The sequence below is a fragment of the Heterocephalus glaber genome, unplaced genomic scaffold (assembly GCF_053883595.1).
Source record: "Heterocephalus glaber isolate CG9 unplaced genomic scaffold, H.glaber_assembly_v1.0 deba00000281, whole genome shotgun sequence".
In the NCBI taxonomy this organism is placed as follows: Eukaryota; Metazoa; Chordata; class Mammalia; order Rodentia; family Bathyergidae; genus Heterocephalus; species Heterocephalus glaber.
The window spans coordinates 4,968,846-4,989,481 of NW_028258139.1; the positions used below are offsets into that span (position 1 = coordinate 4,968,846).

Genomic DNA, 20,636 nt, shown 5'->3' on the forward strand with positions numbered 1-20,636 from the left:
GACTTATTTGTAATAGAAATATTAATTCAAAAACATATATGTACATTAAAAGAAAAAGAGGTAAGAGGTTAATGACATCAACAAATTGACAGAAAGGGAAATCTCAGACCTCATTCTGTCACAGCAACAGTTACTGAAAAAGGTATCATACAAGAAAGTGGAGTGAGAGGAGGGAAACAGAAATGTAATGGAGTAGTTTTTGCATATGATTAAATTTATAAATTCACAATAAATTGTTATAACTATAAGATGTCTTAAATTAGACACATGGTAACAAGAAAGAAAACACATATAGAAAAATGTGGATAATAAAATCAAAACATATAACTACAAAAACTTAATGAAATACAAATGCAAGAAAAGAAGAAAAAGAAAAAAGATATATAGGAAATAATTGATCCAATGAGAATAGTAAGTCTTTCTGTATCAGTAATTGCTTTAAATATAAATGAATTATATTTTCAATTCAAAAGACCTATGATCGCTCAATGGATTATAAAACAAAAATCCAAATCTATGCTACCTACAAGAAACTCAGTTTAGATATAAGAACAAATATAAGCTGAATGTGAAGGACCAGAAAAAGATATTATACACCAATTATAGCCAAAAGAGAGCAGAAATAGCTATCTATACTTATATTACACAAAATAGACTTTAAATTAAACGCTGCCAGAAGAGTCAAAAAAGAATTAATATAATAATAAAAAAGAAAGAGAAAAGTCAATTAATTGGTGAAGATATAATAGTTATAAATATATGTGGATTTAACCTCAGAACACCCAAATATGTGAAGTAAATATTGACAGAACAGAATAGAAAAATAAATATAATACAATAATAGTGGGGGATTAAAACACCCTGTTTTTAATAGTGGTAGGAAAATTGGTGAGACAAAAGATCAGTGGAGGTCTTCAACTACACTGTGGAGAAATCTGACTTATAAGACAGCTACAAAATACTTCACCCAACACAAGAGATCTGTGAATGAACCAGGCTAGAGTCTTCTCTTCCTCTGCCAACTGACCAATTGGAAATTCTGGGAGAACAGAGGCACAGGCCAGGAGGGAGAACCCATTGCCCTCAGAATGGGATCCATGAGCATTTGGTTCATAATTTATTTAACCTCCTTTTTCGTTCTGCATCTGCTCAGGACCAATCACTTATTCACTGGAATTTGGAGGATGAGATAGTTTTCAGTACATCATGGGCAACTCAGGTCACATGGTAACTTGTGGCTGATGGCTAAACATTTTGTGTCTATAAAGATTCAGTAGTAGATCAAGAGCTGTCTCTCAAAAAGACTTAAATTATCTACATTAGATGGCTGAGCTTCATTCCAACATCCTGAGGTTATAGCAGCCTACCAAACTCAGGCCTGTATATTTCTAATTTGCACAATATGATCTGCCCTTTGGTTCATGTTTTATTCATCCAATAAAATTGGAACCCTTCCTAAATCATCAAGAGAAACTCTGCTTAGTGTGACCATGTCAGTAAGTTCAGTTAGAACCAACTTTATATTCCTTCTACTATTATCTAAATCCTTAGTAGTGTTTCCTCAGAGTCCTTGGGAATCTGCTTACATAAATTAGCAAAACAAGTAGTTCTTGGAATGTAGCACATCTCCTTATGTGTCACAATCTGTATCCCTTCCCCTTTGGGACCCGTTGGAATTAGAGTCTACTTTTAGTTATGATAAGAGTGGTAGTGGAGATGGACTGTGATAAAAAAAGCACTGCCTTGCATAGTTGCCTCAGGGCCGGCAGAACACTACCAGTGCTGGTATGGATGATGCTTCCATGGTGTGTGGGCAGAACTCTCCACTGGTAAAAAAGATCCATCAAAATTTAGTAGTTCAGTGGTCACAGCTGCATTGGGGTCTTCCCCCGGTTCTTCTTCACATGTTCAGGATCTCAGAAATACCCTGAAAGGCTTGGAGTTCAGCTTATGTTGTAATTCAGCCAATTAAAGGGTGATATTCTGCATTGCATTTTCAGCAATCAGCAATCTCAGCCCCATGACTACAAGAGATAAGAACTTCTTTCACAGCATATCCAGAAATGTTCAGGTCATTTAAACAGCACTTGAGCTGGGAATTTGAAGCCCTGAGTTAATTCTTTTCTTTCTCCATTCAAAGTATCCAATTGTGTTATTTTCCATATCTGCATTGCCAATTCACACTATAGACTATTAGGGATTCCCTTACTAGTGGAATTAGAGTGTTTACCATCTTTACATCAAATCAAATTAGAGAGCCAATTCAAACAATTTACTCTTAAAATTCTGTTTCCCTAGAATGACTCTTAGCACCAAAGTCTATATTAATCAGATTAAGATGCCATAAGGAATAGGATAGCTTGGGTTAAATTGAACTATAGAAATGCATTCTTCACAGTTCTGGAGTCTGGAAGTACAAGATCAGGATCAAAATATATAATAGATAATATGAAATAGGAAGAAAAGGTCCAAAGGGGAAGGGGAAGGGGAAGTTGGAGGGGTAGAGGAAAGGAAAGAAGGGAAAGAAAAAACATGAGAAAAGGGAAAAATGGAAACAAAGTCTTTGTAAATACAAGGGGTGGAGGGGTTAAAGGGAGGGCAGGGAAGCAGATTTTAAAAAATTAAGAACCAAGATATATCATGTACACATTCCCAATGATGAATGTCATCCTATTGTATACCTAAAATGTATCAATAGACAGTGAATTAAACAAAAAGATCAGGAACAGGTTCTGATTTCTCATGTGAACTCTCTTCCTAGCTTGAAAGTAGCTTCCTTCTCACTGTGTCCACACATGGTGGAAAAGGAGAGAGCTTTTGTTTCTCTTCCTCTTGTAAAAGTGACTATTATTACCAGATTTGAGTGTCAACCTGAAGACCTAATTTCCCCTTAGTATCTCATAAAAACCCTACTGTCAAGCATAGTCACGTTGGGGGATGTGGCTTCAGAAGAGGAATTTTGGAGGGACACAGTACAGTTCCCAGAATTCTGCTCTTGAGGACCAGCCCCACTGTTGTTCTTGTCAAAATGCATTCATTCCACGTAAATAATCCCCAATGTTTTAGCTTATGCCTACATCAAAGTCCGAAACCCTATGTCTTAACTAAGTGCAGTATCATTTAAATTCAATATGGATGAGATCTGAGGTGTAATTATGAGGCAGAGTTCTTTTGCAGTTCTGAACCTATGAGTCAGACAAGTTATGTGCTTTCACAATACAGTGATATGAGTAGTGTAGGAGAGACATATACATTCCAAAAGGAAAGAAAGGAAAAAAGGAAGTGGTGATTTGTCCCAAGCAAGCAGAAATCCTAAGAAGAAAATTTTTATTGTATATTAAGGCTGAAGAGTAATCCTGTTGGCTGAATACCTTGTGAGATAGAGGTCTCATCCCCACTCTTCTTCGTTAGGGCCCTGCCTACAGAAACCAAGGAAGGAATAAATTACCTTGCCCCCAGGTCTATAGGAGGAGTGATAGCTTTGAAGATCTCTGAAAAACATTTGATATTGTCCTTCCTTTTTCGTGGAAAATAATACAGCCAAATAGCACAACGGTCTAGTGTGGCACAGTCTAAAAGTCTAAAAGCCTTCCTTCACTTGTTCTGCTTTCTCTATTCCCATTAGTGAAAAACTGACAGTATCTTTCTGGTATATGGATTTCATTTTTCCTGTCTTCTGCTAAAATGACTGGTTAAATTCAACAGTCATAGCCATTATTTCTTTATTAAATGTTATTCAACAATATTATGGTTTAGGTCTAGGATATTTCCAAAAGCCTCAAGTGTTCAGAGGTGGGACCTTTGGAAGGTGACCTGAAATGCTCTATCTCTTTTCCTGCCTCCTCCCTTTTCTCTCTCTACTTCTTGGCCACCATGACATGAGCACCTTCCTTCCATGGGAGGCCCTTCTACTACGCCACTTCTGCATTTGAGCCATGTTCTAAAATTTCTCACACTGTGAGTCAAAATAAATCTTTCCTCCTTTAAGGTGAAGATGTCAGGTGTTGTGTCCCAGCAACAGGAAATGTGACTAAGACACCCAGCGATAAGAAAAGTGACTAAGACATCCCATATTGCCAATGTCTTCTTCAGAACACACTTTCTCAGTTCTTATAGCATGAATAGATTGGTGTTTTCCCAGATCTTCAAGTTCTGAGTTCTTTTGCTTAACAAGTCCTTCTTTAATTCATCTCTCTTCCCTTGTGATTTACTATAGGCAGAAAGGAAGATCCACATCACACTTTTAACACTTTGGTTAGAAATTGCCTCTGCTAAATAACCAATTTTATCAATTGCAACTTCTTCCTTCCACAAAATAAGTGGAACTATTTTGTCACTTTCTAATAAGGAATGCATTTTTTCCACAATTTCCAATAAGTTGATTTTCATTTCCATCTAAGACTGTACCAGGATATTGTTTGTTCTACAAACAATCTTGGTTTTGATGATTTACAGTTGAAGAAAGAATAAATTTCCCTCTTCAGCTCTCTTCTTTCTAGCTTTCATCAGAATTGCCTATTACCTGCATATTTCAGTCAATGATCTTTTCCCAGCAAGTAAGACTTTTTCTACTGCACCTCTCAAAACTCATTCAGCCTCTATCTATTACCAAGTTTCCAAGCCACTTCTACAGTTTTAGGTATGCATTCCAACAGCATTCCACTTCTCACAATATCTCTGTTCTTCATGGTAAAAGTTCCCAGTTTTTTGGGTACCAAGGACCAGTTCTGCGGAAGATATTTTTTGCACAGAGGGAAGGGGAGAGGTAAGTTTTTTCTTTAGTAGTAGATGTTTACAACGCGTAACAATTACATTCTCCAGTGCTCAAAACACTCTATCAGCTCCACCTCAGCTCATCAGACTTTACATTCTAATAAGGAATATGCAATGTAAATTCCTTCCATGTACAGTTCATAGTAATGCTTCATGAAGCTCTAATGCCACATCTGAGCTGAAAGAAGGCAGAACACAGGCAATAATGCTAGTGATGGGATGCAGCTGCAAATACAAGTGCGGCTTTGCCAAGTTGTCCACCACCCACCTCCTGCTGTGCAACCTCATGGCCATGGCTCAGGTCTGAGGACCCCTGGGATAGGGTTCTCCAGAGAAATAGAGCCAATAAAAGGCTGTACAAGACATTTGAAAATGTTCCCCTCTACTGGATAGGTTCTAGTTCTCATTCTCTAATTGTTTATCAGAAATTTTTAATATAGCAAGATAAAAATTCCATATTCTTCAAATAGTTGGGTGATAAATGACTTCTATACCAACCAGTAGTTATGCTAATTAACTTTTGTTTGTTTGTTTGGTTGGTTTTTTTTGGGGGGGGGGTACTGGGAATCGAACTCAGGACCTTGTGCTTGCAAGGCAGGCGGCAGAACCACTGAGCTAAATCCCCGGCCTGCTAATTAACTTTTTGAAATATGGCAGGAAATAGGTTTCATATCAGGAAGCCAGAATCACATCTGAATTTTAAAGGGTTTTTTCAACACTGCAAGAAAAAAGGTTTCAAAGGGATTTATGTTAGCAATTAGAGACTAATAAGCTTTTGAAATATTTTATACAATTTAAAATGAACAAGCAAGAACCAATTGTGCTTTGCCATTCATAATTTGTGGTCATAAAATTTCTTAATCAAATCATAATTAAGACACAATAAAACAGGCTACTGAAATAAATAACACAATAAATTATTGAAGGAACTGGTCAAAGTAACTGAATTTCAATTTGCTGCATTCTTTCCTCTAATATCAAAGTCTATAAAAGATTAAAACAAAAGTATTTATTTACTTATGCAAGATTTTAAAAAGTCATAAAAATAAATGAACAAGTGCTTTAGATTAGGTGTAGCAGTTTTCCTACTGATGGACTAGCAAATATGAAAAAAAAATCATAAACATGTTTGATGTGCATCTATTTGAACAGACATGTATAGAGAGAGCTAAAAGGGATAATTCAAAAATAACAAATATGAAAGTAAACTCATCAGACCACATTTTGTTCTATGTTTGCTTTTGTTTTACCTCAGAGGTCTATTTAAATAATTATTATACCATGTAGCATTTGTAATAGTAGTCATAATAAGTAAATCCTTACGGTTTTGCAAAAAGCTTCAAAGGATTTTGTTTTTAAAGTTATGTATGATTTAAATTTATTTTTTCCCAAAACATGTAATGACTATTATCTGATTTTTATGATTGGTGACAACTCAACAAAATTATTTAAATGTTTATTACAGAAAGAAAAGAATAAAAAATGTTTTGCTGACTAAAAGTGCTGAGTCTGGTGAAATTGAACAAAATGAATTTGAAAATATTTTTAACAATTTTCAATGACCAAAAGAAACCAAACATAGGGATAGGCCCTGAATTTAAGTGAATTATACGTCATAAGCTTTTTACAACCAAGATAATAATGAAGGGTACTGGAATGAATGCACTGGTGCTGTGTGTTAATGCACAAATCGGCATGCTATAGATGTGGGAACAAAACTGAAGTTCTCTGAAAAGGTTGCATCTATGTTAAATATACTGTGGACTGCTTAGCCCTGCTGACTGGAATATCATGACTGTGGACAGATGGAACTTTTTAGGTCAGCAGTCAAAATTATTTGGGGTGCTGTATTAAGTCATTTAATAACCATTTACCTTAACTTTTGTATATGACCTAATATTCTCCAATTTCCTATTTTGTAAACTTCTTAGAATATATCACTGAATTTAGTAGATGTCTGGCTTCTACCAACCCTAAAGTTGAGAACCCTATAACACTTGAAACCTATGGTAAAGATTTTCCCACTTTGCTGTGGCCTGTACCAACCTTATGTCCCCACCAATGTCACTGGTAAATGTACTAATTTATGACTTTCTTTTGATCTGCATCTATACAAGTTCATGCATCTTCTTCCAAAGTGGAATGTATCATTCAGGGTAACTTGAATCCATGTTCCAGGGCCATGATCACTCTTACTTATAGCAGAATAATCTATTTTCTTATTACTTTTAAAGAGGAATTGTTACTTTACATTGACATATATGATAGATTCATATTTAAAAAAGCATCTACTAGCCTAAAGTAGACCTTATCCACTTCTCCTGTTACTCTCAAGACATACAAACCATCAGCATGAAAAAAAAAAAACAAATAATAAAAAAACCTGCAAGCAAGTGATATTAGGATGTAAGAAATATTTAGTCCCATGTTCCTAGGTTGAGTGCCTAAAGCACTGAAAATTTCTTAACTAGTAAGAGTGAAGATGGACATAAAGACAAAATGTCTTTTGTTATTCAAAACATGCTCCTTTCAAGCATTCCTGAGTTTATGGTGATGCAGCGACTTTTAAAAAGACTCAAAGTCTGGAGGTTGGTTACCAGTGCAACTAATCACATGACTAATTTAAATCCTACCCGTTTTATCAAACTCTGTTTTACCAAACTGGAGGCAGTAGGTTAAATAGTCACCACTAATGACTAATGATTTAATCAATCCTATCTTCCAGTAACAGAGATTCCACCAAAACCCCTGAGTTAAGGGTTTAGGAGAGCTTGCAGGTGGTGAACACATGGAAGTCCAGGAAAGGGAGTATGCAAGCTCCAGACTCCTCTCCCCATATCTTGCCCTATAAAGCTCTTCCTACTGGCAATTTCCAAGTTGTATCCTTCTATGGTAAACCAGTAATCTGCCAAGCAGACTGTTTTCCTGAATTCTGTGAACTGTTCTAGCAAGTTGTCAAATGCAAGGAGGAAGGTATGGGAATCTCTGATTCACTCCAGGTGGTCTGAAGCTCAGTTGACAGCCTGAACCTGTAGGTAGGAGGAGGGAGTCTTGGACTGAGTCACTGTTGGTGGAATCTGCAGCTAACCTCAGGCAGATGGTATCAGATTGAATTGAGTTGAATTAAAGGCACCCTTTTGCTGTCCACATCAATTACAGAATTTCTTACCATCAGAAAATGTTAGAATGACACCATTTCTTAGTGTCATATTGAATGTCAGAAGTGAAGTATTGAGAATAGTAATAAAGGAGAAATAGTTTTCCTTTAGATATATTTTTAAGCATGAAGATACTATTAAGGGTGTGGTTACTTGTTTTACTTTGTAATCAATTTTGTATTTCCAGCATGACACCACCAGTGAAGTAAGATATAAATTTCACAAAGATAAAGCTATAATTGGGTAGACCACTATTCAAACACCTATGAGAATCTCTCCATATCCTCTTTCTAAAGGAACTGTATCTGGGGATGAATCTATTTGGACCTACAAAAATTCCTGTTAAATAGCTAGCTCTTTTTAAATTTAAAATACCATGTAACTAGGGGGCCATGTTCTAGAAGAAAAAAGGGTTTGGATACAATTTTATTCAAGTGTCACTTCATATTTCTGAATAATCCAAATTTCATGTCATAAAATTCTCTGAATTTCTCACTTCTTCACTAATCATATCACAACTGAACAAAGAGTTATTTATTATACGTACACACAAACACACTAAAATGATTTTTCTAAACCATAAACTTCAGGGATAGAGTTGCTTTTTGAAGAAAAAACACTCGATGGTAGCTCCCAGCAGCCACAGAGATCATACTGCAAGTGCTAAGGCCCACACATGTCTCTTGGCATCAGGGCCACTGCTGCACACTAAACACTAACCCCACCCCTGTGCAAACAGACACACAGAAAAGTTTTATATTCAGGTAGGACAAAGAGCACACGTCTTTATTTCCAGCTTCTACCATAAGACATAAAACATCTTTGCCTTCTGCTCTGTAGTATAGCAAATTCTTGACTTCCAAACATCCCGGTTGCAAATTTGCACATAAACGAACTTCAAATTACAAATATTCATAAATGGGAACAATCTTGGAAGTAGCTCACATGTCTGCCGGCCATTGTCCCAGTTGTGCCTCTGTGTGCTTGCTGTTCAGTGTGATAGTGCACAGAAGCACAGGGCTCAATCAGAGCCTAGGATGTCCGGAAGCAAGGGGAAAAGCACCGGTGATGTATAGGGGAGTGCTAAGAAGTGCAAAGCAATAATTATGGGAACAAAAGTGAAAATAATTGACAGGTTGGACAGAGGAAAAAAGATGGTAGACATTCCTCATTCCTTTTGCATGTGTGTTTGATTTTTTTTTTTTTTTTGCTTTGGATTGTATATTTGTGGCAAAGGTGTATAAGTTTCACTTTGTTTGACTTATGAATGAATCTGACTTATGAATATTCTCCCCAAGTGGAACTCCTTCAAAAGTCAGGGACTCACTGTAACACCATTGAATTTTTTACACTAGATATTAAACATGCCTGCTCTTTACTCTGGAAGAAGATGCTGTCTCTTCTACAGATATTTGCTATGCCAAAATCTTTGAAAACATATCAAAAAAAGAACAGTAAGCAGGCCAGGGATTTATCTCAGTGGCACCACCCCTACCTGGCAAGCAGAAGGTCCTGAGTTTAATTTCTGGTACCAAAGGAAAAAAAAAGAAACAGTAAGCACATTTGGATCTAAATAGGAAAATAAGAACATTTTATTTAAATATATCAAAAGAAAAATTTGATGATAAATGACCAGCACTTTGTGGGACAACACACAAATACCACAGTGGTAAGGCTTGTATCTTTCCCCATGACATAAAAATACAGTACAAAAAACTGATTTTCCGGATATTGATAGAATCCTGAATTATCAGGTAGATGATGATCAATCCATGTGACTACTATCACTATTGTAGTCATTATTATAGATATTTTGGAAGTGGTGGTGAGTTGTCTAACACATGTATATCATTGGTAAAGTAGTTACACAGTTGCTCAGTGTAGTTTGATGAAGAATTCTGAATGACATGTAGTAATGATGATCCATTAGGCTTTCCATAGGTGTTGCTGATATTTCTGTATGAATAGCTAACAGGTGCTAAGAGTTGTTGATTATCACATTCTTTAAAAATAAAAATTGAATCAACCATTTATTTATGCTAACTGTTCTATGAAAATTTTTATATTTCTAGGAATATGTATATACATATATATATACATATATATATATATATATATATTTTGTGTGTGTGTGTGGTATGGGGGATCGAACTCAGGACCTTGTGCTTGCAAGGCAGGTGAGGAGCCACTGAACTAAATCCCCTGGCCCTTAGGAATATATTAGCACTAATATTTAGATAATTAATTTGACATTAATATAGTCACAAAAATATATAATAGTTTATGTGGAGAAAGGAAAGAAAAATATCATTGTAGAAATGAAAGGAATAACAGAATAGAAAACCAGAGGAGTAAATTTGAAACAAGGATTGGAAAAATCAATGTAAAGTAGAGAAAGACCTGGAAAATTATTTTGAAATAATATTTCTTAATCTTTAACTTTGAAGCTTTTTACTTTAAAATTTACTTCCATTATATTGAAGGATATTTTTTGAAAGGTTGATGAAGGGGAATCTGATAGATCACTTGAATTTCTTTCATACAATTAATTTAGCATTCATTCATTTTCACTGGGGAAACAGTAGCATAGTTTAGACAGATTCACAAAATAATTTTGAGTTGGAAAAACATCACTACTATCAGTGATGCAAGACTGGCTTAAAGTAAACTTCTTTAAGAAATAAAAGATTATCATATCAGAGGAACAAGTAAAACAGAGAAGCCAAAACTGGAGAGGGGCCAGGCTTATATTGTGTTATAAAGTGGACAGCCAGCAAATTCCCAATCACTGAAAAGCTAGTAGGGCCCAGAAGGTGGATTGCATAGAGCAATACTGAATGCAGATCCAGGCCAGAGATCGAATATGTATTGGTGAACACAGCCGAGTGCAGAGTGGAGCCTGTGACCAGAGGAGTCTGGAGAATAAAAATGTTGGAATTGAGAGACCCTTTGGGGCAGGGGGTGGTTTCGTGATGAAAGCAGTGAGCACAGATGAGGACTTAGCACAGGGCACAATGAAAGCTATATTTTGGGAAATTGTGACATTCACGAACCCAAGGAAAGAATCAGTTGACAGCTTGGGTTATGACAGTAAAGGACATTCTGCAAATGGAAAGCAGGAAAGTTTACTTTCACCTGGTGCCATGTGACGACGTGGCTATAGATATCCGCAAAGCTAATTTTGTTTTAGGTTGAAGAATGCCCGTATGTAATTCTCTTAGAACAGTGAAAGATAAAAGAACATCAAATTTTCTGACCTCATATGCAGCAATAGGAAATGAAAATGACAAGCAGAAAAGTATTTTATTGTCACATTTGATGGTTTGAACTAGAATTGTCAGTCAATTGACAAGTTTTTATTTATTTACTTTTTAATTTTATTTTATTTTTTGGTACTGGGGAACAAACTCAGGACCTTGCACATACATGCGAGGCAGGTGGCAGAACCACTGAACTAATTCCCCCAGCCTTGACAAGTTTTTAAATTGTCAATTTTTTATATATCTGTCATACCTGCACAGAAAAGGTAATTTCCTTTAACACAAGATTTTAATTTAGTGACTGAATTTGTAATCTTGAAAAATAACATCATTAATCCCAATGCTGCCAAAATTAACTTTTTTTTTATACTTTCATCAAAGTCATTTGGTAATTTATAGTTACATAACTTACACAAATTATTATCATAGAGGAACCTCTTAAAAGAATGAAATTGTTATGAAAATTGAACTCAATGTTATTGAGGCAATGTTTTGAAGGCCTAAATCACTGCAAATACATCAGAAATCTTGCAATGTAAGCAGGGGTCCTGTGTTATTCGTCTCTGAGATCTTACATCCCACTGTATTGAGTTTTGTCCTTCAGTGTTTCACTTGCAAACAGGAAATATTCCCTGTTATGCTCTTTCAGGGTTTCCTGAGGACATGTGCAACTATATGGTCCTGACTTTTACCTATATCCTCCATTAGGTAATGAAATTTTTAAAAACACCATAATGAGCTGAGACAACACAGGAGTATAAGCATATTTCTCTTTCAAGCAAACTAGAATGAGCTGGGAATACAATTTCGTGTGGTAAAAATATTGGATGTTTCTTTAACTTTCACTCCTACAAAGTTCAAGGTGCTTCTGAAAATAGCCCATGAGCTCCCTGCAGATTTGCTTCCAGATGATCGTCACAGCATTCCTAGCACCCAGACTGAATGGAACCTGCCATGCAATGGAACTCAGTAAATATTAAAAAGAGATCTCACATTATGGAAAGGTAGCTGGAAAGGCTTATACATAGCTAAGCTGGGATTTGGACTTTCAGAGTGAAGAAGGAACTAAAAAACATTTAAAAAGGTAAGAAACAGAACTCTTGATTACAGGCACACTTAATGTCAACATAATCAAGTTATCAGATTATTAAGGGGGAATGGAGTGACATTCCAGCAATTATTTAGAGTTGGCTTTGGAGTTCATCATATGAGTTTTTTCTTATAGACTCGTTTCATTATTTTTTAAAGTAGTCTAAGACGAAATTACTTCGTATTCCTTAAAAGCACACCACTAATATATCATCGATGTACTAGAAAATATTCTAGATGACAAAAGAAAATCATTCTAAAAACAGAGATAAATGTGAATGTACTGACAGGGATAATGAGGAGATGACAGCATTAAAACTGTTTCACTATCAAAGATACTCATTTACCTTTCAAGTCTAGTCTCACCACCCAGAAAATGATGTTAATATATTATAAAATCTATTCATCTTGGTCATGAAAGCATTGGTGATTATTCCAAATGCCAAGGACCCCCATTGATATTAGAATGCAATTTTGAACTTACTTGGGGACGTAACTCTGCCCGATGCTCTGAAAATTCTTATTATTTCAATATAATAATAAGGCCAGACTATACAGCATGTCTCAGAATGCATCCTAATTCACTCAATTCCATTCAGTTTAACTTAGTATTTGCTGATTAACTTGTGGACGTCAGGTCAGGAACTAGGATGGGACTAACAGAGGTGTGGGGCGAGACTGCTGTCTCCCAAGAGTTCTGGCACCAAAGAGGAAGCACAGCTATATCCTTCAGGTCTGGTAGCTGAAGGTGGAGAACAACCCTTTGCTTGTAGAGAATGACTGATGTGGGAAAGGGACATCAAAGAGTCTTACAGAGACCGGGACGCCAGATCCTGAAGGAAGAGGAGCTTCTTAGCAGATCATGGAGAAAAGCTGCGCAGAGAGAGGAAAAACTGTGCACTAGGGCCCACTAGTAATTTAGATAAAAGAAGGAAGCGTGTGAAGCTCACCATGATTAGAAAAGCAAAAGTTGGAGAGAGCCCAGATGGGGCATGAAAATTTGCTGAGACCATGGAATTTGGGGGGACCAGCAACGAACCCAGAATCATACAAATACAGCTGCAGTGCATGTCAGTGCCTTATAGCTCCATGATGAGCATGTGGAAACAGATGCAAAGAGGCTTGAATGTGTGCCATCCAGAATCTGGGCACTGAGACATGATGACTTATATAATGGCATTAACAAATGAGGCCTTTCAGAGGTGATTGAAAAGGTCCCCTGTCTGTGAGTGGAAATAGGGATTTAGCAGAGAAAATCTTTGCATTTTTTTGCCTTTCCACATCCCATCGTGTGAGGATGCAGCGAGAAGACACCAGATGCCAGTGCCTTCCTGTGAAACTTCCCAGCCTCTGTATTTTATAAGTTACTCAGTCTCAGGTATTTCCTAACAGCAACAATAAGAGGCTGAGACAAAGCCTAGAACATTTTCCCAACATGATACTGTCATTCACTTTCGTGAGTGTATTTTAAAGATACATAACGAATGCGTCCATGTACCGCGTCTTCATTCTCTTTACTTCCCCTCCTCCTCTCCTCCTACTCATCTCCCTCCACTTCCCAGTACTCCTTCTCATCTCCACAAAGTCAAACTCCCTGTGACCTGTCACCTCTCTTTTATTTTTCTCTTTAAAGTATTTAGATTTGGGTCGTCTCGTATGAGAGAAACCATGTGATATTTAACCTGCTAGGTCTGCTTTATTTCACTTAGAATTATTTAGAATTATTACCTCAAGTTTACTGTGATTAATTTTCATAGTAATATCGAACACTTCCTTTGCACTGTCAATCCCCAGTTTTATCCATATCAGCACTGTGTGTTCATTCCGATTTCTACTTCTCCATTAGAAATAGTAAAGGGAAATGCAAAGCCCCAGATTAACAGAGGCCTGCTGTATTTCTGTATCCTGCTGTTCAACTCCTTCTCTGGGAATCTAAACCAAAAGGTTTTGCTTAAATGGGTCAAGGTGGGTGTCATCACAATAGTGAACTGGGAAAACATTTAACCTCTAACCTTCTATAGAATTCAATGGCATAAATGTATAGAAGAAATAACTCAGCACATGAATGGGTTAATCAGTAGTGCAAGAATCATTCCAAATGTTTAAGGGCAGAAACAAAAAAGAAGTGGAAGAATTTTGACAGCAGGAAAGTCCAAATCCCAGGACAAACTGACAAGGTTGCATGGAGTGGTATGAATTGACTCTCCTCCAATTGGAAGGGTCTCTGAGCTCAGAAAAACCTGTAATGCCCAGGGTTTTAGACTGCAGGGTGGAATCAAGGCACTCTAAAAGTTGTGGTAAACACCAGATAAATAATAAACTTTTTTTAATGAACAGATTAAGTTTACTCTTGGGACACTTGAGGCAGCAAACGAGGCTATTGCAACCCTAAAATGAAGCCCTCTTTAATTTTATACCATAGGAAAGCCACTGACTTGGATTAAGTCCCACAATTAATTCTTACTTTAAAACATGTGGTCATCAAATTTCTCATCAATAGTAATTGACACTAAAAGATATTGCAGCAACGCTTTCAAATTTCTCGAACCAAATGTTTCCTAACCAATTATTCATAAGTTAAGGCTGAAGCAAAATATTTTGGGGAACCTGAAAACATTTGTAAATTTTATCTTTTGTGTAACTTTTTTATAGTAAACAAAATGAACATGTAAAGTACATAAATAAAAAAGTGATATTCAAAGCAATGTTATTAATACAATTCTCAAATTTAGGTGACAGTAATACAGCATGAGGAGCTCATTTTTACTTTTTCAGGAGATGTTATCTAGTTATGATTTACCATGAATTAGTGCTATAAGCTTACCATTTAGATTGGAGTTGGCAATCTAATTAATAATAAAATCAATAAGTGACTATGAGAAAATATCAGTCCTTTAATCCTAAATGTTTTACTACCTGGCTACTTGGCCTATATTCTTCTCCACTTCTCCATTTCTTTTGTTTGCTTTTTGTTTTTTTTACTTACCAGGGATGGAACTTGGGTCCTTGTGCTTGCACAGCAGGCGATGAAACCACTGAGCTAAATCACAGGCCCTTTACTATTTGTTAAATTAAATCTTTGAACTAAAATTCCCCTTGAAGCAGCATGATTGCAGGGAAATAATGAAAGAATTGAAAGTAAATTGACTTGCACTTAAATTCTTCTTCCAGAACTTTCAAACCTCAGATGTCCTTTTCTGAAATAATATATGCTTCTTAAGGTCAGGATATTTTAAGAACACTTAACTCATATATCTAAGTATATGTTCTGTGTTCTTTACTTTTAGGAAGCTTTCTCTTCAAAGTGGTGTTCCAATTATAAACAACTTCACTTTTGTTAATAAATTTTGTTGGCAAGAAAATGGGGATGTTGGTCTTACAACTGAAAGAAACTGAATTCTTCCAACTCCATGTGAGCTTGGAAGGAAAAGTTCATTGTAGCTTTGAGTTATACTGAGCTGCAGGTCCAGTTAAGCCATTCCAGGGCTCTGGATTGGCTATAAGATAATAATGCAGGCTGTTTTAAGCCATTAAGTTTGTGGTAATCTGTTACACATCAATAGAAAACCAATATACTAGAAGAGGTAGTAATGTCAATTCTCAGTTTACAAGTGTTGCCCCTAGGTTACCAGGTATATAAGTCACTTTCTCCTCACTGGGACAAAATACCTGACACCCGTAATTTAAAGGAGAAAAAGTTTATTTTGGCCCATGGCTCTAGCCCATTGTCTCGGATCCAAGGAAGAAATGGCATGATGAAAGGGCAGAAAACAGGAAAGCTTCTCACATCACAGCAGCCAGGAAATAGACAGATAAAGGAGGAGCTGGGAAGAATCCGTTCTTCCAAGTCACACCACCATGACTCACCTCTTCTAACCAGGCCTCATCACCTAACAGGTCATTCAGTTCTGAACTTAGGGTGAGTCTAGCAACCTTATGATCACATCATTTTCCAAAGCTTCTAATTCTAAACACATGAACCTTTATGGGGATATGTTAGATCTGAACCAAAACAGTCTTTCCTGGACCCCAAGGATGCAAAGTGCCTTTAGTCCATATCCAAGAGTAACCAAAGTTTTTTAACAGTTTCCTCAGTGCTGAAAAGTCCAACTCAAAGCATCTTCTGATCCTCAAAGCGAATTTTTAGCGGTGAGTGCCAGTAAAAAACCAAAAAGAAAGTTACAATGGCATGGGGCAAACATTCACATTCCAGAAAGAAGGAAGAGAGGGATAGAAAGGAATGGACCAAAGCAAGAAAGTAATTCAGCAGGGCAAACATCAAATCCCGTATTCCATGTCCAGCACCAGCTTGAGGCAATTCGTGGTGAGATGTAAACTTCAAAGCCCTTGAGCAGCCCCTTCCCTACAGCGATCTTCACTGCAGTTCTCATGGACTCTCTTTTGGGTTGGTTCTGCTCACTGCCTGAAGCTTACAGCAGCACAGGTTCCACATTCCTGGCATCCCCAACTTTCTCGAGTCTGCAGTGCTCTTTCACCTTCATCCTTGCAGTTTCACACACCACTGTCTTATCTAAGGGACACTGTCTCCTGACACTGGGCCAGAGGCTTCCATGGCCCTGTAACCCACGCACTCTGTATGCCTATGAAACCAGCATCACGCGGATGACGCCAAGGTCTGGTTCTTGCTTGAGCAAAAATCAAGCCTCCTTGAGTGCTCAGATGGCTGAACGGGGGGGGGGGGGGGGAGGTTTTCTCTGTAGTCCATAATGAGCAGGGCATCCTGTGGCTGTCTTGTCAAATGACAACTTTACAGTTTTGTATGCTTGAGCTTGCAAAGGGTATGTCTTGCTGATTTGTGAGATGCCTTCAAGCCATCTTTCCTCTTGTTCTGATGCGAAGTACTAGACTTTAACATGTTCATGACAAGGCCATGTTTCTTATGTTTCATCCCATAGTATGTGCCTGACCATCCCATTGGGTGGCATGGGAAAGTCTCATTGGCTAGTATAAGCCACCCAATGTGACAGTCATGAATATACCACTGGTGGTCCAAACTGACAGGAACGTGTCGATGCTAATCTTCGTACTAACGATTCTCCAGTTTGCCCCGATGTTACAGGTGTTTTCTTTCTAACATAACTGGAAATGTTTTATATGTTTTTGACTCTAAGGTTTAGTGTTGATTCTCACTGTAAATCTGGGTAAAAGTAGCCAGCACACAATCAAAACATTGAGATGCCTGGAAATTTTCTCCACCAAAAGATTTAGTCTATCACCCTTAATCTCAGTTGCCCAGAAAAATCTCAAGACATGAACAAAATGCAGAAAAAAATGGTCTTTAGTCTAATTGCCAATGGAGTTCTTGGTCCCAGTTGAAACCTCCCAAGCCTGGAGTTTACTGTCCACATTCTTATGAATAGTTTGATCTTCTGAATTCTGAACAGTATCATATGTCAAGACCAGCTCACAACATTCTAAAATTTCTCCAGTCTGTTTCTCCAAGTTTTTAAAAACTCTTCCCAATGATGAATGTAACTGAATTGTATAACTAAAATGCATCAATAAACTTAATGGGTGAAAAAAACTCCACTGCAGCTAAGTTCCCAAGACTTCTAAATCACATGGTCAGATACAGTCACAGCAACAATTTCACTTCTCTGATACCAAAATCTGTCTTAGTCACTTTCCCACTGCTGGGACAAAATAATCAATATCCACAACTTAAAGGAGGAGAAGTTTATTTTGGCTCACAGTTTTTAGAGATTTCAATTCATATTCAGCTGACTCCAAGGCAGAAAGAGCATGGTAGAATGACCTGGGTAGAGAACCTCAGCTCTTTCCATGGCATACAAGAAGCAGAAAGAGAGTAGAGGAGAATGATGCAGGTATGACTCCTTCCAAGTCACCCCCCACCCCCCTGTTATCTGCCTTTTTCAAATGGGCCCCACCTGGTAACAGCACAGTCAGCTCTGAACGAACCAGTGGATTAAGACCCCCACGGACCCATCACCTTGAAACATTTCCACCTCTAAATATATGAGCCTTTTGGGGGACATTTTGCCTCTAAACCACAAATATCACAGCTTATTCCTGGGTTGAGCTGCTACAGGCAAAATTTGTTACTGATACAAAGTATGGAAAATATGATCTCAATCCAGTAAAGAAATAAATAACTAGCCTGAACTTTGTATGAAAATATCATCACTAATATTCTATTGAGTATTCCAGGCATGGTGTGATGATATTGCCAATAGTTTTGATGGAATTTAATGTAAACGTAGCTCAGCCACTGTTTAGTTTGGGAAGAATCAATAACAATTTTTAGTAAAATGTATATCTGTGACTGTTTGCTCCGGAGATAAAGAATTGTCTGTAATTTTTTTTTTTTTTTGTCTGTAACTTTTAAAGCTTTGAGGGGGGAAAGTCAAAGCCTTCTTTAATAATAACTAATGAAAGCGAACTGAATATTACCTCACCAGGAAGGCAGAGAAGGCAGGCTAAGCTTTCAGAGATGTATAAGGACCAGCTTTCTGAAAGGCAGAGCCCTGCTCTGGAGAATACCCAGAGAGCAGTTATTGGACTGCCCTTGCTGGATAAGCAGACTCCCTGCTGAGGGCTCATATGTTTTCCTCACCAGGGAGCCCAGTACATGCTCTCAGTCAGTACTTCTGAAGCATTATAGGTTTCTTCTGAGACCAGTAAAAATACCAAACACTAGAAGCATGTGATTTGTGGTTGAAAAATATATCCATCATCCTGCGTACCCAGATGGCATCCAGTCTTCGTTTACTAATTATTCATCTGTTTACCATTCTATTTAAAGATCATTCCTGTTACTCTACTGCATATAGCTTTTGTGGTTGAACTTGACCTTGTATAAGTGAAAAGTGATTGTTTCTGGACTCAGTGTATTATTATACAGCAGGGTCAAAGATCTCAGGCAAGCTCATACACACAGGCACACACAAGAGACTGGCTATGCACTCATACACTCGTTCAGGGTATGACTTGTAGTTCATACTACATAAAGCCCAAACTAGCTTATCATATTTCATTAGAATAAAATATTGAGATAAATTACTTATCAAAGTAACATTCTTACTTTTCAGGATATTGATGAGTTTTCCTTTCTTGGAATAATAAAAGAATTGAAATATTCCTGCCTATTTGCAGTGCACCATTCTATAAGGATGATGTTAAAAGGCCTGCTCTTATCACAGGTTTTCTTAGAAGTATAAATATTGTGAGGGTAGGCAAGAGAATGTCTACTGTGTCTGAAAATATGTTTGATAGCTACCTTATTTTGGGTTGTGGGCATTTATACAAATAGAAAGAATAAATGCAATCAGTAGGATTTGGGGTGTTTTGAATAGCTGTGATCCTAGGCAGGCGCCTCTCTTCTCTGTAGGGGTGCTCAGAATATTAAGAAAGCAGTAAAAGTTGCCTTCCTAGAAATTCAATTAAAACAGGGACACATTAGTCCAACTCTGTTTTGTAAATTACTTTCTAGTCTTAAGCTAATTATCTACTTTTATTTACTCTTAACAGTTAATTTGACAAGTCTATCATTTGGGATCTTAGTTTCACAATATGTAAGGTGATGTGCTTAGCAATAAAATCCTTAAACCTGTTTTAGATAAAATTTTTCTGGGTACATGATTCAATCTTACTAATCTTACTAGTAAAGCAAAATGAGAAAATATCAGTTTCTTTCTACAGATAGAACAGAAAGAAAATAAAAATAAGAAAAAGTCATTGTGTTTGTTTGTTTTGTCCTTCAGGTTGAAAACATATTGGGCAATAACTGATGCATAAAAACGTTTACAAAAATTTTCAACATCTTTACTTGGTACTGATAAATAGGACTAGGGGTCCCATTTGGCCCAGCTATTCCCCTGCTGGGTATCTTCCCAAAAGAAGTAAAAGAATCATACCACAGTAATATATGTGCACCCATGTTTATAGCAGCACATTTTGTAATAGCTAAAGCTTGGAAATACCCCAAGTGCCCATCAACTGGAAACTGGATAAAGAAGATGTGGTTTTTTATAAAATGGAGTACTACTCAGCCATAAAGAAAGAGAAACTAGAGTCATTTATAGCTAAATGGATGCATATTGAGGCCATACTCTTAAGTGAAATAAATAGGACACACATGTAAATACTGAATAGTTTCTCTAGTGTGAGAAACTGAAAGTGTAAATAAGGATTAAAATGATTAAAATGAATAATTGATAATTTGAAATAAGAAGAAAAGGTCCAAAGGGGTAGGGGAAGTAGGAGGGGAAGGGAAAAGGAAATCTTATGAAAAAAGGAAAAAATGGAAACAAAGTCTTTGTAAATAGGGAAGGGTGGAAGGGGTGAAGGGAGGCCAGGTAATGGGGAAAAAATAAGA

General features: G+C 37.0%; 1 protein-coding gene across 12 annotated transcripts in view; it reads right to left on the reverse strand.

Moving 5' to 3' along the window:
• The window catches only part of Sntg1 (syntrophin gamma 1), an 835,631-nt gene that overhangs the window by 349,130 nt on the left and 465,865 nt on the right, over positions 1–20,636 (reverse strand). The window lies entirely within an intron of this gene.